Genomic DNA, 6,744 nt, shown 5'->3' with positions numbered 1-6,744 from the left:
ATGTTCTCACCTTCTTTTCATTGTTTCTTTTCAGGGGATTTGTATTTTGAGAAAGCTGTGAATGGTTTCCTTGCTGATCTATTTACCAAGTGGAAGGTACATTTCTTCTTATACACTAAATCTCATTATGTAAACATTACCCAATACAGATTTTAAAAATGCACTGTTTTTGTTAAATTGCCCTAAATTTAGCTATTTTAGCTAAAACCCAGACTCCAGATTTAAATTACCCTAATAATCTCAATTTATGAGAATTTGTGAAAAACACAAAGCTAGCATCACACTCAATGATAAAAGACTGAAAACTTTCCCCCAAGATGAGTAACAAGGTAAGTATGCTTGCTTTTGCCACTGCTATTCAACATTATACTAACTAGAAGTTCTAGACAGACCACCTAGGCAAGCAAAAGAAATAAAAGGCATCCAAATCGAAAAAGAAGTAGAACTATTTCTATTCACAGATATGATCCTATATATAGAAAATCCTCAAAATCCACAAAGTAAGTGTGAGAGCTAGTGCATTCAACAAAGTTTCAGGATACCCAATCAACACACAAAATAATTGTGTTTCTATATACCAGCAATAAACAATCTGAAAGAATAAAATACTTAGAATACTTTACCCTGGGAGCTGTAAGACTGGTCCACTAAAATCTATAAAATATTGTGAAAGGAGTTAATGGAGACCTGAGTAAATAGTAAGATAACCTGTGTTCACAGATAGAAAGACTCAATATTGTGCATTTGGCAATACTACCCAAAGCAGTTTACAGTTTAGTGCAGTTCCTATCAAAATACCAGTGCCTTTTTTTTTTTTATGCAGAAATAGAAATGCTGATCCTAAAATTCATGTGGAATTGCAAGGGATCCCGAATAGTCAAAACAATCTTGTAAAAGGAGAACGAAGTTGGAGGACTCTCACTTCCTAATTTCAAAACTTACGAAAACCCTCAATCATCAGAATAGTGTGATATTGACATAAGGTTAGATATATAGGTCAATGGAATTGAATTGAAATCAATCCATACATCTATGGTCAGTTAGACAAGGGCATCAAGTTCATTTAATGAGAGAAAGAATATTCTCTTCAACAAATTGTTGTGGAACAACTGAATGTCCATATGGAAAAGAATGAATCTGAACCCTCACCTCAAATCATATGAAATGGAACCAAAATGAATCAAAGACTTAAACATAAGAGCTAAAATTGGCTGGGCACGGTGGCTCACAACCTGTAATCTCAGCACTTTGGGAGGCCAAGGTGGGCAGATCATTTGAGATCAGGAGTTTGAGACCAGCCTGGCCAATGCAATGAAACCCTGTCTCTACTAAAAATACAAAAATTAGACCAGGCATGGTGGTGGGTGCCCTGTAATCCCACTACTCAGGAGGCTGAGACAGGAGAATCACTTGAACCTGGCAGGTGGAGGTTGCAGTGAGCTGAGATTATGCCACTGTACTCCAGCCTGGGCAAAAGAGTGAGACTCCATGTCAAAAATAAATAAATAAGTAAATAAAGAGCTAAAACTATAAAGCTGAGCCAGGTGTGGTCGCTCATGGGAGGTGGAGGTGGGCAGATTGCATGAGCCCGGGAATTCTAGACCAGCCCTGGCAATATGACAAAACTTTGTCTCCACAAAAAAATACAAAAACTTAGCTGGGTGTGGTGGCTAAAAAAAAGAAAAGAAAGAAGAAAGAATTTTTAAAAGCTTTATTTTTATTTTATTTATTTATTTTTTTTGAGACGGAGTCTCACTCTATTGCCCAGGCTGGAGTGCGGTGGTGCGATGTCAGCTCACTGCAGCCTCCGCCTCCCAGGTTCAAACAACCTGAAAAAAAGAATTGAATTTTTTTTAAGAGACAGGGTTTTGCTCTATCCTGTCACCTAGGTTGGAGTGCAGTGGTATAATCATAGACTATAACCTCAAATTCCTGTGCTCAAGGGATCCTCTTGCCTCAGCTTCTTAGAGTGGTTGGGACTACAGGCATTTGCCAACACAGCCAGCTAAACTTTTTCTGTTTTTAGTTTTGTAGAGACTGGGTCTCCTTTTGTTGCCTGGGCTACTCTTGAACTTTTATTTTCATGTGATTCTCCCACCTGCCTGAATTCTCCACCTATTCAATTCTCCTGCCTCAGCCTCCTGAGTAGCTGGGATTACAGGTGCCTGCTATCATGCCCAGCTAATTTTTTGTATTTTTACTAGAGAGAGGGTTTTACCATGTTGGCCAGGCTGGTCTTGAACTGCTAACCTCAGGCAGCCTGCGTCGGCCTCCCAAAGTGTTGGGATTACAAGCATGAGCCGCCGCACCTAGCCTAAAGAGTTTTATAATTTTTTTTTTTTTTTTTTTTGAGACAGGGTCTTGCTGTCACCCAGGCTGAAGTGCAATGGAGCGATCATGGCTCACTGTAGCTTTGACCTCCTGGGCTCAAGGGATCCTCCTGCCTTAGCCTGAGTAGCTTGGGACTACAGGCGTTTGCTACCACACCTAGCTAATTTTTTGTATTTTTTGTAGAGAAGGTTTTGCCATGTTGCCCAGACTGGTCTCAAACTCCTGAGCTCAACCAGTCACCCACCTTGGCCTCCCAAATTGCTAGGATTACAATAGAACTACCACGCCTGGCTGGGAAATTCATATAACCTTGAATTTGGCAGTGGTTTCTTAGATATAACACCAAAAGCACAACCTCCAAGTTAAAAGCAGATGAATCAGACTTCAAAACTAAAAACTTTTGTTCATCAACAGACATTATCGAGAAAGTGAAGGGGCCAGACGTGCTGGCTCACACCTTTAATCCCAGCACTTTGGGAGGCCGAGGTAGGAGAGTTGCATGAAGCCAAAAGTTCCAGTAGCCCAGGCAACGAAATGAGACCCTGTCTCTACAAGAATAAAAAGAAAAACATAGCTGACTGCATTGGCAAATGCCTGTAGTCTCAGCTACTCAAGAGGCTGAGGCGAGAGGATCCCTTGAGCACAGGAATTTGAGGTTACAGTACGATTGTACCACTGCACTCCAACCTGGGTGACAGGACAGAGCGAGACCCTGTCTCTTAAAAAAAAAAAGAAAGAAAGAAGGCAACCCACAGAATGGGAGAAAATATTTGCAAATGATCTTCTGATAAAAGTCTGTTATCCAGAAAATACATAGAACTTCTATAACTCAAGAAAGAAAAGAAAAAACTCTAATTGACAAATGGGCAAAGGCTGCCCCATTCTCCGTGATGTGATTATTTCACATTACATGCCTGTATCAAACGTCTCATGTACCCCACAGATATAAACACCTACTATGTACCCATAAAAATTAAAAAATAATTAAAATTATTAAACAAAAAAAAAAAACAAATGGGCAAAGGACTTGAATAGACGTTTCTCATGTCCAACAAGTACATGAAAAGATACTCAAGATCGTTAGTCTTTAGGAAAATGCAAACTAATACCACAATGAAATGCCACTTCACACCCACTAGGATGACTATATATGTGTATATATATTTTTTGAGACAGAGTCTTGACATGTTGCCCAGTCTAGAGTGCAGTGGCGCAGTCATAGCTCACTGCAGCCTTGATTGCCCCAGCTCAAGGGGCCATCCCTTCTCAGCCTCCTGGGTAGCTGGGACTACAAGCATGTGCCACTATGCCACACTATTTTTTTTTTTTTTTTTTGGTGGAAATGAGGTCTCACTATGTTATCCAGGCAGATCTCGAACTCCTGAGCTTAAGTGATCTTCCCACCTTGGCCTCCCAATGTGCTGAGATTACAGACATGAGCTACAGTGCCTAGTCCATATTCTTTTTTTTCTTTGTTTCTTTTTGAGATGGAGTTTCACTCTTGTTGCCCAGGCTGGAGTGCAATGGTGCAATCTTGGCCCACTGCAACCACTGCCTCCCTGGTTCAAGCAATTCTCCTGCCTCAGTCTCCCGAGTAGCTGAGATTATAGGCACCTACTGCCATGCCCAGCTAATTTTTTTTGTATTTTTAGTAGAGATGGGGTTTCACCATGTTGGCCGGGCTGGTCTCGAACTTCTGACCTCAGGTGATCCACCTGCCTCGGCCTCCCAAAGTGCTGGGATTGTAGGGGTGAGTCATTGTGCCTGGTCCCATATTCTTTTTTTTATTTATTTATGTAGTTTTTGAGACAGAGTCTTGCTCTGTCGCCCAGACTGGAGTGCAGTGCTGCGATCTCAAACATGGCTCACTGCAACCTCCACCTCCCAGGTTCAAGCGATTCTCATCCCTCAGCCTGCCGAGTAGCTGGGATTATAGGTGTGCGCCACCTTACCCTGCTAATTTTTGTATTTTTAGTAGTGATGTGGTTTCATCATGTTGGCCAGGCTGATCTCCAACTCATGGCCTCAAGTGATCTGCCCACCGTGGCCTCCCAAAGTGCTGCTACAGGCCTAGCCCATATTCTTGACAGCATTATTCATATTAGCTAAAAAGTAGGATAACACAAACAACAAATGTCTATTAGCTAAAGTATAGATAAATAAAATGTATATCCGTACAATATAGTAGTAGTCTGCCATAAAGAAGAATGAAGTACTAAGACATGCTACAGCATAGATGAATCTTGAACACATGCTAAGTGAGAGAAGCCAGACAGTGGATCAAATACAAATCATAAGATGTTATGTATATGAAATATCCAGAATAGGTAAATGTAGAGATTAGTGGTTGCCAGGAACTGAGGGTGGGGAGTGACTGACTGTTTAATCAGTTTGGGATTTCCTGTTGGGGTGATGAAAATGTTTTGGATTTAAATGATGGTGATAGTTATACAACATGGTGAATGTATTAAATGTCACAATGGCAATATTTATATGTGTTTTGCCACAATTAAAAAATTATTTCATTCAATTATCCCACCTTGATTTCACATGAAAACGTTTTGATGAAAAAGTATTTGAAGTCACATTATGTAGTGTAAAAGAGTAGAGTTTGTATTAAGGCAGACTGGGTTTTAAATGGTCTCATTAGCTTGCCTTTTTTTTTTTTTTTTTTTAATTAAGAGACAAGGTCTTGCTTTGCTGCTCAGGCTGGTCTTGAACTCCTGGGCTCCAAGAATCCTCTCACTTAATCCTCCTCAGTAGTTGGGACTACAGGTGCAGGCCACTATGCCTGGCTTATTAGCTTTGTTATCTCCAAGGATTAGTCTCTGAGGCTCCATTTCTTCAGCTGCAAAATGAAGATAATAATAGACCCTCTCACCACATCACTTATGAGTTGAGACACTCCATGCCCACGTCAGCCTGTTGTGAGCCCATTGTGTTTTCCTGTATATCACTTGCACTAAAATTAGATAAGGGTGCTGAGTTTGGAGCTCTTGGAGTCCAGTGAATTAATTGGTAGTCAGTGAAGGTCTGCTGTTTCCTAGCACTCTGCTTTTGGTACTGTGGCTTGTATTTAGGAATTTCTGTCCACTTGAGATACATCTATGAAATGTGCATTATATTATGTGCCTTATGTAGTGAGTGCTGAATTCTGTAGTCACTAAGCGTACTTGGGATAAAGATGGGATTGGTCAGTATAGGCTGTTGTCTTCAGAGACCCAGGAGGAACTGAAACTGAACTTGCTAGCTCACTGGTGCAAGCCACTTTTCATATTCATTTGTAAACACCCTACTTCCGGGATATTGATCTCCAGACTCCATGGAAATGTTTATTCTCGTTAGTCTCCGTCGCTGTCCAAAGGAAGTTCTTTGCCTTGGCTTATACTACTGAGTCTGGAGCAAACCCCCACCCTCGTCCTATGAGACTAGTAGGGTGTGGGAGTGTCTTTGATTTTTAAATCCACCACCATGGGTGCTGTTCTTGTTCCCTAGATCCCAGTTCTGCAGAAATTAAAAAACACTGTAGGCCTGGCATTGTGGCTCACGCCTGTAATCCCAGCACTTTGCCAAGGCTAGTGGATCACTTGAGCCCAGCCTGGGGATTATGATGAAACTCTCTCTTTTTTTTTCTTTCTTTCTTTTTTTTTTTGGACGGTGTCTTGCTCTGTTGCCCAGCCTGGAGTGCAATGGCACAATCTCGGCTCACTGCAGTCTCCACCTCTTGGGTTCAAGTGATTATCCTGCCTCAGCCTCCCGAGTGGCTGTGACTTCAGGCGCACGCCACGTTGCCTGGGTAGTGTAGAGTTTCACCATGTTGGCCAGGCTGGTCTCGAACTCCTGACCTCGGGTGATCCACCTGCCTCAGCCTCCCAAAGCACTGTGATTACAGGTGTGAGCCACCACGCCCAGCAGAAACCCTGTCTTTACAAGAAATGCAAAAATTATCTGGGCCTGTTGGCGCTTGTCTGTAGTCCCAGCTTCTCGGGAACTGGGAGACAGTGATCATTATTTACTGCTGATTTGCAGCTTTCCAATCACTTTCCACATTCCTGGCACTTTAGGTAACTTTCCCAAGGTCACGCAGTGGCAAGTGTCAGGGCCAGGACTCCATCTAGGTCTTCTGACTCCCGGCAGTGCTCTGTCCCCTGCACTGCAACCTGAAGTTACATGAAGCTATTCAACATTGTGCACTGCTGCTGAGCCACCTGGATTAAGAATATTATGTGCAGCTGGGCCTCACACCTATAATCCCAGCACTTTGGGAGGCCGAGGCAGGCCTATCACTTGAGGCCACAAGTTTGAGACCAGCCTGGCCAACATGGTGAAATCATGTCTCTACTAAAAATACAAAAATTACCTGGGTGTGGTGGCCCATGCCTGTAACCCCAGCTACTCCGGAGGCAGAGGCAG

General features: G+C 42.3%; 1 protein-coding gene across 1 annotated transcript in view; it reads left to right on the top strand.

Annotated features, from left to right (window-relative positions):
- DEPDC5 (DEP domain containing 5) overlaps nucleotides 1-6,744 on the top strand; it is a 227,493-nt gene that overhangs the window by 33,194 nt on the left and 187,555 nt on the right. The gene's annotated exons all lie outside the window — the stretch shown is intronic.

Source organism: Colobus angolensis, unplaced genomic scaffold (assembly GCF_000951035.1).
Source record: "Colobus angolensis palliatus isolate OR3802 unplaced genomic scaffold, Cang.pa_1.0 Scaffold171, whole genome shotgun sequence".
Lineage (NCBI taxonomy): Eukaryota > Metazoa > Chordata > Mammalia > Primates > Cercopithecidae > Colobus > Colobus angolensis.
Note: the sequence above shows the minus strand (reverse complement) of the source record. Positions and strands in the feature narration are given on the sequence as shown.